Raw genomic sequence first — 16,859 nt, 5'->3', positions numbered from 1 at the left:
CATTATATGTGTGTATCAAAATATGACATGTATCTTATAAATATATGCAACTTAAAGACCTGTTTCAAATACTTATCACATAAATAAATACATGCACTCATCCAAAGAGCAGGCACTTTGCTTTTTGAATGTTGAGGATAGCATGTCCATTCAGCCCTTAGCCACCAGAATAAAAGCTTTTATTCTTAGTTCTATAGAAAATATGAAGAAGTGCTGGCACCAGAGGAGAATGTAGCAGGATGAGGAAACTTATTAACAGTGCATATCCCTATCCCTGCCTAGAAGAGACCTGCTTTTGTTTTACAGGATCCTGAGAATGAAGTTGGGTGGGTGTGATGGATAGTGAAACCTGCTAGGAGATTTATTACTGTTTTGAACTCTACAGTTTATGCTTTGCTTACATTATTTAAGCTTAGCATTAAAGTTGATACTGGTAAGAGTATTGCAGTTTGTTAGATACTGCCTGAAAAAGGAAAGGAGGAAAGAAAGAAAACGGAAGAAAAACTATTGAGATTGGGAAGAAAGTGTTTGGGAAAGAAAAACATTAAGAATTCTTATGTCTAATGAGGGTTTTGCCTAAATTTCTGCTGTGTGGTGTGTGACATGGCATCTTCTCTTTCTCTCTGCAACATCTTCAGTGAACCTTCCATTTCTTATTACTACTTGATGGAGTTTCACATGTTTTATGGGAGACTTCACAAAGTGCTGGAAACAACTTCCATGTGAGTGAGGAGTCAATGTGGAAGCTTGTCCAGAAACCTCCACAAGTGAGTCTCATAAGAATGAGTGGTTTACAGTTTATCCTGAAACCCACCTCTCTCCCACATTAACTTAGAAGATACGTATTACCTCAAGTCACTGTTAAGATTGTGATAGCTGATTGTGTTATCAATTAGGGTTGTAATGGTATCTGATCCTCAACGTTCCCTACTACGTAGACAAAGCTGGTTTCATCCCTCCTCTAGCCTGTCTGGCTACTGGTATTAGACTAATATCAAGTGTTTGAGCCAGGGATGGTGGTGTGTGCCTGTAGTCCCAGCTACTCAGGAGGCTGTGGCAAAAGGATCACTTGAGTCTAGGGGTCAAAGGCTGCAGGGACTTGTGATCACATCTGTGAATAGACACTCCATTCCAGCCTGGGTAACACAGTGACTCTCTCTCTCCCCCCTCCCCTGTGTGTGTGTGTGCGTGTGTGTGTGTGTGTGTGTGTGTGTGTGTGTGTTTGGACAACCATCACTGACCAGACATCATTTTGAACATCGGTACACTACTTCCTCTTCAGGACCTATAAAATTGACCTACATCAAGAATAATATCTCTTAGAGATATAGGTATATATTTGTTTTAACCAGAAAAGTTCCAGATACTTAATGTATAATGGATTAATGAGTTCCCAGCAGAGTCATGTGCTGATCTGATGTCATAAGAAGGTTTGAGGCTGGCACATTTCACATATTTGTGTCAACACCCAATCATCATGCTCATGATCTACAAAAGGATCGGGGTGAGGTTTCTTTGTTTTGTTTTGTTTTTTGAGACAGAGTCTCGCTCTGTCACCCAGGCTGGAGTGCAGTGGTGCGATCTCGGCTCGCTGCAACCTCTGCCTCCTGGATTCAAGCAATACTACTGCCTCAGCCTCCCGAGTAGTTGGGATTACAGGTGCCCACCACCACGCCTGGCTAATTTTTGTATTTTTAGTGGAGATGGAGTTTCGCCATGTTGGTCAGGCTGATCTCGAACGCCTGACCTCAGGTGATCCTCCCGCTTCAGCCTCCGAAAGTGCTGGGATTACAGGCGTGAGCTACCGCGCCTGGCAGGGGCAAGGTTTTAAGGCTTGTTACTTTTGTGTTTGACAGGTACATAAAAAGGAGAGCCAACTCACATGTCTGAGGAAGAAAGAACAAGTCAACTACTGTTATATTGGGTTGACATGTGGTTAAGAACCCAGACTTGAAGGCAAAGCTTTTCAAGCATGAAGTAATGCACACATCACCTGGAAATCTTGTAAAAATTTACATAATGATTAAGTCTCGGGTAGAAGCACAGGGCCTGTATTTCTAATATCACCAGTGTTACCATTCTGCTGGCCCATGAATTCTACTTTGAGTAGCAAAATTCTAGAGTCTGATTATCTGGGTTCACGTCCCGGTTCTGGACTTCACTGAGCTGGGGACCTTGAGTAATTTAACCTTGAGTAATATGCCTCAGTTTCTTCATCTGTAAAATTGAAATAATATCCATGGGTTTTTATAGGAATTAGTAGAATTAATATAGAGTAGCACTGAGAAGAGTGTCTGGCACATGGTGGATACTTGATAAATATTTGCTGAATGAATTTCCTAGCAGCAAAACGAGTGGGGAAAAAAGGGTCTGTGCTTTTGAATTCAACTCTTTTATGTCTCATCAAATAATTCACTTGTCTTTCAGCTTCTAACTTGGTGCCATTGGTTGTCTTTGAGTTAACTCTGTAGAGTCCTAATTAGGATTTAAAAGAACAAGACGGAAAGCTTCTGCAGAAGGTAATGAGGTGTCCTAATTTCCCCTCCACCTAAGAGCAGGGAATGATCAAATTTATATTTAAGAAAATCACTCATAGTAGAAGAGAGACAGAGAGAAGGAATTGGACAAGACTAGGGGTGAAAAGATAAGTTTACAGAATATTGTAATAGGCCAGAGAACATAGTTAAAACCACCTGAGATTAAGACAGTGGAGACAGTTGAAAAGTGGAAAACAATACAAGCACAATTAAAGAGGTTGATTTGGCAAGACATGGCATTAAATAGTGGGCACAGCTCATGTTCAGGGAGAAGTGTGAGGATATTTTCCAGTTTTCTAGCTTTGGTAAGATGATAAAACTTGGAGAACATTTGCAGAGATAGAGAATAAAGGAGCAGGAGTAAGTAAGAATAAAAGGGATGAATAAAATGAGAAGGGAATAAGATGGTAATAAGACTAATTTTGGACATGTTAAAAGTGGCTGTGGGATAAATACCCATAGGCAATTAGAAATGAAATATGGAGCTGAGGAAACTTTACATGTTGGCCATAAGAATTTGGAAGTCATCAGCATTTGTGTATTAAGGCCCTGGAAGTGAATGAGTCAGTCCAGGAGAGTATTAGCTGTAAGAAAAATTGGATACAAATTGAAGACCATAAGGAAGACTTAGAACAATGAAAGAGGTAGGAACAAAGCCAAAAGAAAGGGATGGCAGAAGGCTAGGGAGGAGAGTGCTTCAGCAATGAGGGAATGGTCAGCAGGGCCAAATTCCACAACACATCTATACTCCTGGAAACCAGTTCTTCCACTGTGACTCACTGAATCTGTCAACACCACATCGTTATTTTAATCCTTCGGGGACAAAGCCTAGTATCTTGGTTTGACTCATTCTGCTTCCTCATTCTCTATATTTAAGACACTGAAATTTCTTTTCCATTTTTTGATATCCATCTTTTTCTAAGCCCAATTTTACATGCTGGTCCAAATACTCCTAGATGACACAAAAACTTTCTGTACTGTATGTTTTAGCTAGACCCAACTTCCTGAAACACCTTTTTCATTATGCCATATTTATTCTCTTCAAAACTTTTCTCTCTCTCTCTCTCTCTATATATATATATATGTGTGTGTGCATATATGTGTATATATGTGTGTGTGTGTATATATATATATATATTTTTTCCAGGTGGAGTCTTGCTCTGTCACCCAGGTTGGAGTACAGTGGTGCAATCTTGGCTCACTGCAACCTTCACCTCCCAGGTTCAAGTGATTCCTGTGCCTCAGCCTCCAGAGTAGCTGGGATTACAGGCATGTGCCACCATGCCCAGATAATTTTTGCATTTTTAGTAAAGACAGGGTTTCACCATGTTGGCCAGGCTGGTCTCGAACTCCTGACCTCAAGTGATCCACCTGCCTCAGCTTCACAACGTGTTGGGATTATAGGTGTGAGCCACCACATCCAGCCAAATATGTATATATTTTATAATTTCAACTTTTATTTTAGATTCAAGTGATACATGTCCAGGTTTGTTACATAGGTATATTGTGTGATGCTGAGGTTTGGGATATGAATGATCTTATCACCCACATAGTAAGAATAGTACCCAATAGGTAGTTTTTCAGCCCTTTCTCCCCATCACTCCCTCTTCTAGTAATCGCCAGTGCCTATTATTCACATCTTTATGTCCATGTATACCCAGTGTTTAGCTCCTACTTATTATAAGTCAGAACATGTGGCATTTAGTTTTCCATTACTGTGTTAATTTGTTTAGGATAATGGCCTCCAACTGCATTCATGTTGCTGCAAAGGACAAGATTTCACTCTTTTTTAATGGCTGCATAGTATTCTATAGTTTATATGTGCCACATTTTCTTTATCCAGTCTGTCATTGATGGGCACCTAGGTTGATTCCATGTCTTTTCTATTAAACTTCACAATATATTTTTTAACTTGGAATATTTGTTTTGTTTCGGAACATAAGCATCTATGTATTATCTAAGTAATATCTATGCATTTGAGTATAAGAAATGCTTAAGAATAATAAACACCAAATATAGGATAATGATTATCTCTGCTAAGGGAGAAGTTAATTATGATTATGGAAGAAAACATAGGAGATTTCAACTGCATTAATAGTGTTTTATTCCTAAGCTGGGTGTATTAGTCTGTACTCATGCTGCTGATAAAGACATACCTGAGACTGGGCAATTTGAAAAAAGAAAGAAGTTTATTGGAGTTACAGTTCTACGTGGCTGGGGAGGCCTCACAATCATGGTGGAAGGTGAAAGACACGTCTCACATGGCAGCAGACAAAAGAAGAGAGCTTGTACAGGGAAGCTCCCCCTTTTTAAAAACATCAGATCTTGTGAGACTTATTTACTACCAAGAGAACAGCACAGGAAAGACCCGCCCCCATTATTGAATCACCTCCCACTGGGTCCCTCCCACAACACCTGGGAATTCAAGATGAGATGTGGGGACACAGCCTAACCATATCACTGGGTAACAGGACCATAGGTTTAAGTTTCTGTACATTTAAATAATATGAAAAACTACAGTGTTTTAGAAACACTTTAAAATGACAGCACCCTAAAATGTAAGTTTGATGTCCTCTTAATTGGGGACCCTGCTCCCTGTCTCATCTTATTTTCTACAATTCCTTATTGTATTCTCTTCTGGGTTTTTCTTTTCAATGTTGTTCAAAAAGGTCTTTGTGAAGTGTATTGGTTTCCCTTCCTTCCATCACAGTTTCCCTCTGCCAGGAATGTGCCTCCACTCAGTCAGGTCCTCCTGTCCAAAACCTTTGCAGTCCTTTACGCTCACGAGCCTTTGTTGCTAACTTTTATTGGATATGATCTCTCAATCCTGTGAAATCTTGTGTGAGAGAAAGAGAGAGAAAGAGGGTGAGAGAGAGGGAGGGAGTGTGTGTGTGTGTGTGTGTGTGTGTGTGTGTGTTTGTTTGAGACATTCTTATGTATCACTTTTAAAGCTATTTATGTGAGATTTTTATTATTATAGAAAGTAGTTCAGCAGTTCTAACCCCATTTGCACATTACAGTTATTGGGAGAGTGCTTTAAAAATATTAATGCCTAGGCCCCAACTCAAACAGGTCCCACCTCAAACAGGCTTGAATGATAGAATTTTTAAAAAGCTTCCAAGGTGAGGCTAATACCACAGGTATAGTCTGATTATGTCTTAAAGGCCTGGGCCACCTCTTCTTAGCCCTCTCTATAACAACACAGAATCACATATATAAATGAGAGTTATGGGCATGGGGAATATATGAATATGAGCTTAAATGCCAATTATAGTCTGTGAAAGTAGGAAAAGCTAATAATCTTAAGAAACTGCTATAATATTCCTCTGCTATTATAATATACAAAACAGTCCATTTAGCAGTAACTTGACCTTCAATAGTTCAGTGTCATGAGTATTTGGAAGCAAGTAACCTAAATACTCAAACATGAACAGCTGGACTGAAATCGACACTGACTGAAGTAAAGCTAAATACTGAGTTCAAGGAAGCAAGGCCATAAATAAGAGCTCTTAGTTATAATGTTTGACAGCTCATCCTTAGTCCCAGAAAGTATCAAGGCAGCAGTAGCTAGCTGAGTGTAAAGGGTACAGTGTGAAAAATATATGGCATTTAGTTAAAAAATGATCATACAGAGATGTTAAAAAGTTGGCCGAGATATTACACAAATAGTGAGGAAAATGTAGACTCTCTTTTTAATTTTTTGAATTAAATTATAACTGTATATAACTGGTATGTTACATTGCTCAGTAATGGCCAAATGGTATTTGAATGGGTAAAGTTGTTTTATCTATGATAGTCATGTTAAAATCACACGCTTGCAATAATCTTGAAAGTGAGAATTAGATGATTACTGACATAACTGGAATCCCATCAGGAAAGAGGGTGTGTGTTTAAACCAGTTCTTAAATAAATGGATACAGTAGACAACTTTTAATGTCTCTTCCAATTTTTAGATACTTTAGTTATTTCTACTGACCTGTCTTCAAGCTCACTGATTCTTTCCATGGCCATGTCGAGTCTGCTGATGAGTGCATACCTCATTATTCGTCATATCTGTTACAGTGTTTTTGATTTCTTGCATTTCCTCTTGTTTCTTTCTTAGATTTTCTATCTCTCTGCTTGCATTAGTCATCTATTTTTGCACATTGTCTACTTTTTCCATTAGGACCTCTTAACATATTAATGATAATTATTTAAAATTCCCTATCTGATAATTCAAAAATCTGTGTCATATCTGGGTCTGGTTCTAATGCTTGTTTTACCTCTTCAAACTATGTGTTTTCTTGTTTTATCATCAGACCTTGTAATTTTGTATTGATATGTGCAAATGGCACATATGAGTAATAGGAATTGAGAAAAAATAGACCTTTAGCATGGAAATTTACATTAACCATAAATGTTAAAAGGCTTAAATCTTCTACTGCCCTTTTTTTTGTTTTCCCTCTCAGACTCCCCTAAGTATGCCTCCTCAAAGAGAGTCTGCTCCTTGTGGTTCTTTCAGGTGTAGCCCACTATAATACTTTAGCTTTGTTGGTGTGTGTCTTAGTCTGTTTTGTGTTGCTTATAATAGAATACTTGAAACTGGGTTATTTGCAAAGAAAATGAATTTATTTCTTATCATTATGCAGGCTGAGAAGTCTGAGGTCAAGGGGCTGTATCTGATGAAAACCTTCTTTCTGATGGGGACTCTCTGCAGAATCCCAAGATGGCACAGGCCACCTCATGGCAAGGGGACTGACCAAGTGTGCTCCTTCAGATCTCTCTTTCTCTGTTTATAAAGCCACCAATCCCACTCCCATGATAACCCATTAATCCATTCATTCATTAATGAATTCATCCACTCGTGAGGACAGAGCCCTCATGACCCAATCACATCTCGAAGGCCTCACATCTCAATACTGCCACACTGGGGATTAAATTTCATCAAGAGTTTTGGAGGAGACAAATATTTAAACAACAGCAGTGTGGTATGGTATGGCAGAGTGGGGAGCATTCTCTAATCTTTTGATTAAATTTCAGTGTATCAGTGGTCCTTTGTCCTTGGACTATGACCTTCACAGGTGTTTCTCCAGCAGTATAGCTTCTGCCACTCAGGCCTTCTCCTCCCTCTCCTGGCTGCAACCTGCTTCCTTGAAGCTCCTACTTCTGTTGACTGTGTCTCCTGCTCATACTCCCTCACCTTACCCACTCTTTAGTAAAACAGCAATCCTGGAGCGGGTGGAGTAGGAAGAATTCCCTCCCACCAGCTGGAATAAGGTTCTGGTGAAGTTGTTTTTCCGGGAGAATAGGCTTATTTTATAATGATGACTCTTCCTCTACCCCTGCCACAGCCACAGGAATCTTTGTTGGATCTTCATCATGAGAACATGGTGGAGGTACTAGAAGCAAAACCTATGAAATGTCCCTCAAGTCTCCAGCCCCTGGGAGTTTCTCACAGTAACCTTAGCCCATATTCAGCCTGAAACCATTTACCAACATTATCATTTCAGTGTTCCTTCCAGTTAAAACTCCCCTTGCTTTTGTTTCAGATAAGCAGGTCTCAGCCATGTCTCCCATCTCTTCAGATTTCTGGCAACTTGCCCTGTGACCTCAGGTCTCTGATGGGTTCAAGAAAAGTTAATGTTCTATCTGACCGCTTTTTCCCTGTGAGGATAACAGTAATAAATTCTAAGCTCTTTAATATCAGAGTAGAAACCAGAATTCTAACTAAATTACTTCTACTCATATATTTCTAAGCTTGTAGGCAAATGTAATAGTTAAATTCAAGATTTTAAAGTATTTTATTACAGTTGCATATCCTATCACTTAGCTATATTTTAAAACTTCAATTTTTTTTTAGAAAAGTTGTTAGTGATAAATATTAGTGGAAGTTTAATGTTTAAATTTTGGGCAATTTTTTATTGTTGACAGTTAACAGTTAAAATTGATTTTTGTTATTTAATTTATAGAGCAATTGCTTGTCAATTCATAAATATAACAATCCCAATCTCTGTCATTTTATAAAACCTTCCTTAGTCGTTACATTATTTGTATTCCCATTAATCAAGAGTAATGTTGGCTTTTATTTTATTCTATCAGTTTACTTTGGGCATTAGTATATTTCTTGAAATAACTCATGACATCTGAAAACTCTGATCAAGTTCAGCATTCTGAACATTTATTTTGGTTAACTGACCTAAAATATTTTGAAAATAACATTTAGTGTCACAATCCTAGGATTATTTTGATTATTGAAGCTGCTTTGGTTTAAAGGGAAAGTATTACTACAAATAAAGATAATTCAATTTTCTTTTCTTTTTTGTTAGTACAAAGTGTCATTGATAGATGTAGTAACAAACTATCGACATGGTCCAAGTTTCAGTGATCCTTACTTTGGCATAGTATAATGAAGATTTTCCTCTTTTGAGCCACTCTATAATAATTTGATATCTTGTCTCATTTTCCAGGCCAATTGTGGGTCGGAGATGAGACCCTTCATCTAAGGCTATGGTTTCAATCAGCAAACACTGGGGAGAAAGATGCTTCTGTATGACTCAATAATCTTGATGGTTTCCTGAATTGTTCTATAAATTTAGGCTCACATAGAAATAAATTGAAATGGAGTTGTATTCTTAGCTGGGGCAAACCCCAAAATTCTATTGGACAATGAAATAGGTAAATTATTTATTTTAGTGCTTCTGAATGCAGTTAATGAAGGATGAAAACTAATTAGTATTTCTTGGTTTTTCTAATGAAACGAAACTCTACTGAAAGGCTCAAACTATTTTATCCATCCGAGAATCCCCCGGATAGGTATCTGACTTGCCTAAGAGAAGAGTTTGTCAGCTTTCCCTGAGACGGGTAAATCCTCCACTGTCTCACAACTATTTCACACATTCTCCTCTCTACAAAAGTCTCCAAAACCACCTCCCTGGTCCTTATTCTTAACTGATAGCCTTGATTCTTATTTCATGGAAAAATAAATAAAAATCTGCCAACTTGCACCTGTACTCACATACCCTATATTCTTCCCTGTAGTTAAAACTGATAGACTGTCCTTGGTCCTAAGGCTAAATACTCCTCTTGTGTACTGCTTCTCATCACTTCTCACCGGCTCAAGGACTTCACTCCTGCAGTTGTGTCTTCTTTCTTCCATATAAAAAAAATTACAGCAAACTCACCTTGATTCCACATATCCTTCAGCATCATTTTCCATTTCTTTGCTACCCTTTACAGCTAAACTTCTGAAAAATCACCGTCTCTACTAATTGTCTGCAATTTCTCTTTTCCCATAGTCTCCCAAACCTACTCTGATCTGCCTTCTGTCTCTTTCTCTCTGCAGGAACTGATTGTTCAAGATCACCAATGACCTGCATGAAGCCAAATGCAATAGCCAAATCTCAGTCCTGGACTGCTGTGACATGGTGGTAGGGGGTGAGACAGGCAGGTTTGTTGATTCCCTATTGTAAGATGGTCTGGAGAAAAAGGGCAAAAGCCCCTCACTCCAGTTCTAGCTTATCTAAACTCTCAGCCAATCAGTAATGAAAGACCCAAGAAGCTATTAACCAAAAGCTTCCATTTCACGAGACGAGGGACTTCCAGGAGCCTTGTGTACTTGATAAGACTTAAACTCCAACCTGAGCTTATCTCTTCCTCGTTTTAATGCTAAAATTCACACCAAGTGGTAGAGATTTAAATTGTTAATGCTACACATAATATATGAAGAAGCATGTTGAGCCACTGTGAAACCACTAGGAAAACCCTCGCTTTACCTGCCATGACATAACTCTTACCTATTGAAAGACCCTATAAAACTAACCCATACACTACCCTTGGGAGAAGCCCATTCCTCTTTCTTTCTTGGTGCTGGCTCCCTTGTGCACAAGCTGAAGTAAACTTTCCTTTGCTGTTTTGTTTGGTGATCTCTCTTGAGTTCTATCCTGGTAGACTGTAAGAACCCAAGGCAGATGTAACAGAAGTAGGAGTCTGGCTCTGGGGATATATATGTACTGTGGGCTGTGGGCTCAGTTAGGGCCTGGGTTCCAAAATTCAGCTTAATGCAGGAGACTAGACCCTTTGGAGTTGGTTGTAGTTTTGTAGTAAAAGAAGTGAAAGTGAACAATGGATTTTAGGTAGTGGGACAAAAATAAGTTGCTTCAGACAAAGCCTTAATGATGATACTGCCTTCAAAGAATATGATCTTAATAAGGAAAGCTTTATGATGGTTATGATGGTATCCCAAAGCAGTGGCAGCACCAGCCCCATCTACAACCCAGTGATCGAATGCTGCCACTGCTGCTGCAGTTGTTTCAACTATAACAGCAGCTGTGGCTCAAGTCCCAGCCTCTGTCTTTGCTTTGCTTGCCACTTGTGCGGCTGTACCCATCACTCCAGCATCAAAGACAGTATCTTCTGGACCTGCACCTAGTCGTGCAACTAAACAAGAGAAACTTGCAGAAAAGTTAGTGGGAACATCAGTGATTAGTAGCCCAATATCAACCGAGAACTCATTAGAAGATTTTTCTCTGGAAAACATTTTGAAGATGCATCAAGAACATTAATGACAGATTGACCTTATAAAAATAGGGTAATGAGATCAAGCAAACATGTTATGACCAGGAACGAATAATTACAGCTCTCAAAACTAGTTTCAACAATGCTGGCAGAGCAGTAAAGTATCTTTTCTTTTCTTTACCATGTATCTAAAAATTATTTCATCCCTAACAGACTTCAATTTTTAGAGATTTTTAGGTTTACAGAGTTATTGAGCAGAGTACAGAGAGTTCCCATATACCTCTGCTACGCACCACAGGAGTTTCCCCCATTATTAACATCTTGCATTGGTGTGGTATATCTGTTGCTATTTGTGAAACAATATTAATACATCCATTATATTAACTGAAGTCTGTAGTTTAGTTTAGGGTTCACTTTTGGTGTTGTACAGTTCTGTGGGTTTTAACAAATGCATAATGTCATATAGTCACCATGATAATATCATACAGTTTACTTTTAATGCCCTAAAAGTCCTCTGTGCTCCATCTATTCATTCCTCCCTCAACTCCCTCCCTCTGACAAACATTCATCTTTTTACAGTTTCTGTAGTTTTGTCTTTTCCAGAATGTCATATATTTGCGATGATTCAACATGCAGCCTTTCCAAATTGGCTTTTTGTTTTTTTCACTTAGCAATAGGCTTTTGAGGTTCTCCATGTGGCTTGATACCTTGTTTCTTTTTATCACGGAATAATATTCCATTTTATCGACATATCAGTTTGTTCATCTCTTCACCTATTGAGGGACATCTTGACAGTTTACAATTTTCATCAATTATGAAAAAAAGCTGCTATAAGTAATTATGTGCAAGTTTTTGTGTGAACATGAGTTTTCAATTTATTGGGCCACATACTTAGGAGCACTATTGCTGAATTGCATGGTAAGACTAAAGTTTAGCTTTGTAAGAGACCACCAAATTGTCTTTCAAAGTGCCATTTTGCATTCCCACAAGCAATGAAGGAGAGATCCTTGTGTACATTTGATTTTATCAGTGTTTTTGGATTTTTGCCATTCTAACAGGTGTGTAGTTGTTTTTCGTTGTTTTAGTTTGCAATCCCTAATAACATACGATGTGGAGCACCTTTTCATATCCTTATTTGCCAGCTGCACATCTTCTTTGGTGAAAAGTCTGTTCAGATTTTTGCCTACTTTTTAATTGCATTGTCTATTTTTTTTATTGCTGAGTTTTAAGAATTCTTTGTATATTATGGGTGCAAGTCCTTTATCACACGTGTATTTTGCATATATCTTCTCCCGGGCTATGGCTTGTCTGCAAAATATCTTTTAATGGGAAGTCCTGGAAAAATAGAAAGGAAGGCTATAGTTGAACCCCCTTAAGTGGCTAGTACTGGACTCCTCCATCTTCACCAGAGGCAACAGCTGCAGCAACTACAGCAGCAACTTCTAGAGGATCTGCCCTTGAATTTTGATGGAATCAGCCTCAGTTTCAATACAGGAGATACAACACTTAACAGAATCTGTCCCTGCTTCCAGTATTGCTACCTCAGATAGGTCAAGAGACTCCTCAATGATTGGTACAAATTAGCCAACCTTGGGAACATTTATTGAAATGCCAAATGGACCAGTCCTAGAAGCTAGTGGAGGAGTGGGTGGAAGTGGCAGTGGAGGAGCTGATGAGGCAAAAGTGTGCTTAACCACATTCAAGCATTGCCTCAGGAAACAGACACCAGAGAAAGGTCAACTGCATCAGGATTTCCTGAGGGACTCGTGTTTTCCCCTCAAAAAACACATCAGTGAATGTATTACACTAACTGTTCCCTGGACCATCTAGGATGATATGGGCTCACTTCTTAACTTAGTAAAAGTAAATAGTAGCCCTAAATAGTAGCCAACTAACTTATTTTGGTGATGGGGAGGGATGGATATAGGAAATAGTAAAGGGACAAAAAGAATTTATGTCTACCTAAATTAATATTGCACATCCACACAATGCATAGACTGTTAAACAACCAAAAAAGCAACCTTTGTAGGTCTTTATTTCTTCCACAAAATAGTAGATAACCTTTCCTAGTTGCTTACTCTCCTTAGTACACTAGATCCATAAATTTAGCATCATGCCACGTTTTATATTTCTTTGACTGAAGATTGGTTTCAGAATCTTTGCTAACTAGAATCTGCAGTCTCTATTTTATGGCAATACTGGATAATGAAAAAATATTTTGGAGTAACTATAATACACATATGAAGCAAAAGAGTCATCAATAATTTGGCATTTATGAATATGAATATTCACATATGATATTATAGATACAATATTTGTGTAGGAAAGCATACTGTTTCATGAGAAAATTCATGGGAAAATGAGAAACCTTCTCTTTAAATGAGAGTAATTTCCAACTTTGAAAATATTTCTTGTTCATTAAACATAAGACCCTTCTTCAAGAATTTGAGAAGCTATACCACTACAGTTGCTGTACACAAATATAGTTAGTTTGTTGTTCTCATATTTGGCTTTGTTTTGGGAGAAAAACTGGTAGTTTTCCAATTACAGTTTATGTCAATGGTATATTGAAGTAAAATTTCAAAAAAGTCACCATGGGTTTGATTCTGATGTATTCTTTGGGGCAATATACATTTGCGGTCAATTGAGCAGTGCAACAATCGCTTTCTCTCTATCTTACCCTTTCCTCTGCAAAAACTTTTATCAGCGGGTTGTGAGCTCAAACTGCTGTCTTTCTTTTTAGTTCACAACCCGCCGACTGGATTAAAAATGAATATTAGGTTGGTCCAAAAGTAATTGCAGTTTTCCCATTACTTTTAATGGCAAAAACTGCAATTACTTTTGCACCAACCTAAGAGAGTTATTGCCAAACCCGTTTCTGACATGTGTGGACTTTTTTCTTTTATTACATAGGTAAGACGAGCAGGGACCCTCTTTTTAGGGAACTATGGACCCCCAAGCATAGACATAAAGGAAAATGCTTGGTTTCTTCAAGGGAAATTCCGGGAATCTAGCTAGCAGAAAAGTAAATAAATAGTTTTTGAAACAGGAAGATAATAGTAGCTTAAGACAATAATCAAAGAAGTTAGAGCTCTGAAGATGTTTGCTTTTTCCATGGAAACTAAAGATGACATCTTAACAGATGTGCCTGAGTTGTCTTTCAGAAACTCGCATCCGACCAGGAACCCACCAGATGGATCTACTGGCATTTAGGCCTCAGAAAAGGGGGAGGTGAGGACTGAACTCCGACCTCTGTTCTTTGTTCTAAATTTCTTCCTGAGGGGCCTGAAGAAGGTCCTACCCAGGAGCTGGAGCTAACATTCTTTTCTGCTGATCTCAAATTTTTAGACAAAACCTCACCTCCTGAATCAGTTGCAAATCTGAAAACCTTTGAATCAATCTACAACCTGTAAACTCCTCACTTCAAGAAACGTCTGTTCAGATTTTTAGCCTAAACCAATGTGTAACTTTCATGAATTGATTTACAATTTTGCCTGTAACCTCTGCTCTCCTGAAATGTACCCCTATCTCTAAAATCTCTTATCTGCAAGCCATTGAGGAGTTCAAGTCCTAAGCATGAGCAGCCTTAACTCCTTGCTTGGTGTCCTGCAATAAATGACTCACATTCTCTCATTGCTATCCCAATGTCAGTGATTGGCTTTGCTCCGATGGGAGAGCAGACCCCAGTTAGGTTCTAAAACATAAATATGTATGACAATTAAGTCATTAATATTATAATGCTTCCAAAAAGAGAAGGAGAACAGAACTGAATCTGGCATCATTTACTTCATCCAGAAGATAGGAGCTGACTTTTAAAAGGGTTAGGAGATATTGCTGGAAACATACTTTCAGAAATATAAAATAAACATTTTCATGGCACATTCAAAGTAAGAGTTTAATAGCAAAAAATTATTTGAATGCCTTTTTAGTTGTATAAATATACAATTATCTACTTAATAACTCATATATACTTTACAAGCATCTCAAATCTATCATTTTCTGAGTAAACAGGATTCTCTCTAAGGCTTATCCATATGAATAAATATAAATAGTAGCACTACTCATCCTTACTGACTTAAACAAGACTTTTTTTAAACCATTGTTAGTGTTTCAATTCTATTTGTTGCATTTCTGACATGCCAAACATGTTGGGTTTTAGATCATCAAATCTATCATAACTTTCTTTTTATGACTTATTGCTTAGAACAACAACTATAAACCAAAAATATATAGATATTTCTCTGCATTATTTTAGAATTCAGTTTGAATATCTGATATGTCTGTTATATTTCACGGTAAGTCCTTGACTTGATCAATAGTTAATTCAAACCCCTATCTAGAATTATCTTAGATTTCGGGACTGTTTGAATCCAGAGAAATTGTTTCAGAGCAGTGATGTGTTGGTGGCAGTGGTGATAGTAACGATAGTAGTGGAGGTGGTGTCCATGCATCGACTGATGGAGGAGATGATGGGGGTGATGGTGTAATGGTGATGGTGGTGTTGATGGTAGTGGTGGTGGAGATGGGGGTGTTGGGGGTGGGACTAGGTAGTAACTGATGAGAACATATAGCCTTACAGTCTGGCTCATCAGGGAACAACTGAGAGGTTTCAAAATCTTATGTAGGAAAGGCATGTGATAATCATTGCATATTTATTATACACTCCTATGTATTGTAGAAGGAAAGCATATAGATAGATTTCAGATGAGATGGAATGTTGAAATGTGCTACCATAGTATTCTGAATTATTGTGATGCTTTGCATTGTGATCTCTCTCCTTTTGCCTCAACAAATTTCTGTTTTGATGGCGAACGTTAAAAGCAGTTTTACTAGTCAGTGTGAGTATTAAAAGATTTTAGACTTTTAAAATAAATTCTAGCACTATTAAATTTTAAGCCATATTTAAAATCCCAACAATATCTTTTTATTTCCCCATTTGTTTTTAATACTTCATTGGTAAGGGTGCTGAAGTTGCTGCTTTCTCGGATTTTTCCCCTAAGTATAATTATTTGTCACGAGTCATGGTTTTAGAATTTTCTGAAGTTTCATGATCTGTATAAACATGCCTAGTTTTGGAGGCATGTTTTTGTCTCTAACATTTGTCTCTAACAAAAATAATTTTTAACAACAAAATTTGATTCTTTTTTTCTGTATAAAGGCCATTCAAAGTAAACTACAAAAAATAAAGAAAATAGTTATTTTGAACACTTACAGTTTAGGGAATGGAAAAGAAATATCCACTACATGCCAACCTCCTAAGGCTTCCAGTTGTGGTTTCTTGCTTTCTTTCTTCCTTCCTTTCTTCCTTCCTTCCTTTCTTTCTTTCTTCTTCCTTTCCTTCCTTTCCTTTCTTTCTTTCTTCTTCAAGGTCTCACTCTGTTTCCCAGGCTGAAGTGAAGTGGCATGATGATGGCTCTCTGCAGCCTTGACCTCCCAGGTTCAAGTGATCTTCCCTCTTCAGCCTCCGAAGTAGCCCTGACTACAGCTGCACACCACCACGTCTGGATAATTTTTAATTTTTTTGTAGAAACAGAGTATTGCTATGTTGCCCAGCCTGGTCTTTCTTGAACTCCTGAGCTCAAGCAATTCTCCTGCCTTGGCCTCCCAAATGTTGAAATTACAGGCATGAGCCACCATACCCAGACTCTCTTACCTGTCTGAATGGGCAAATGGCCACCTCCAAAGTAATAACAAGTTTCTTTTCATATTTTGTAGCCTCTCCCCTCCCAAGTGTACCCTTTAACAACTTAGAGGCCCTGGTGACCTCACAGGACTCATTCCGATCATGAATAAGAATAGAGATAATGGGAAAGAAAATCTTTACTACTG

General features: G+C 38.1%; 1 non-coding gene across 1 annotated transcript; it reads right to left on the bottom strand.

Moving 5' to 3' along the window:
- Positions 1-1,391: 1,391 nt before the first annotated feature.
- On the bottom strand, positions 1,392-1,500 carry LOC112206701 (small nucleolar RNA U13). The gene has a single exon (XR_002941132.1). It is a non-coding gene; the product is annotated as a small nucleolar RNA U13 (small nucleolar RNA).
- Positions 1,501-16,859: the final 15,359 nt, after the last annotated feature.

The sequence above is a fragment of the Pan troglodytes genome, chromosome 22, assembly GCF_028858775.2.
Source record: "Pan troglodytes isolate AG18354 chromosome 22, NHGRI_mPanTro3-v2.0_pri, whole genome shotgun sequence".
Classification (NCBI taxonomy): domain Eukaryota; kingdom Metazoa; phylum Chordata; class Mammalia; order Primates; family Hominidae; genus Pan; species Pan troglodytes.
This window is presented reverse-complemented; position numbering and strand designations above follow the sequence as displayed.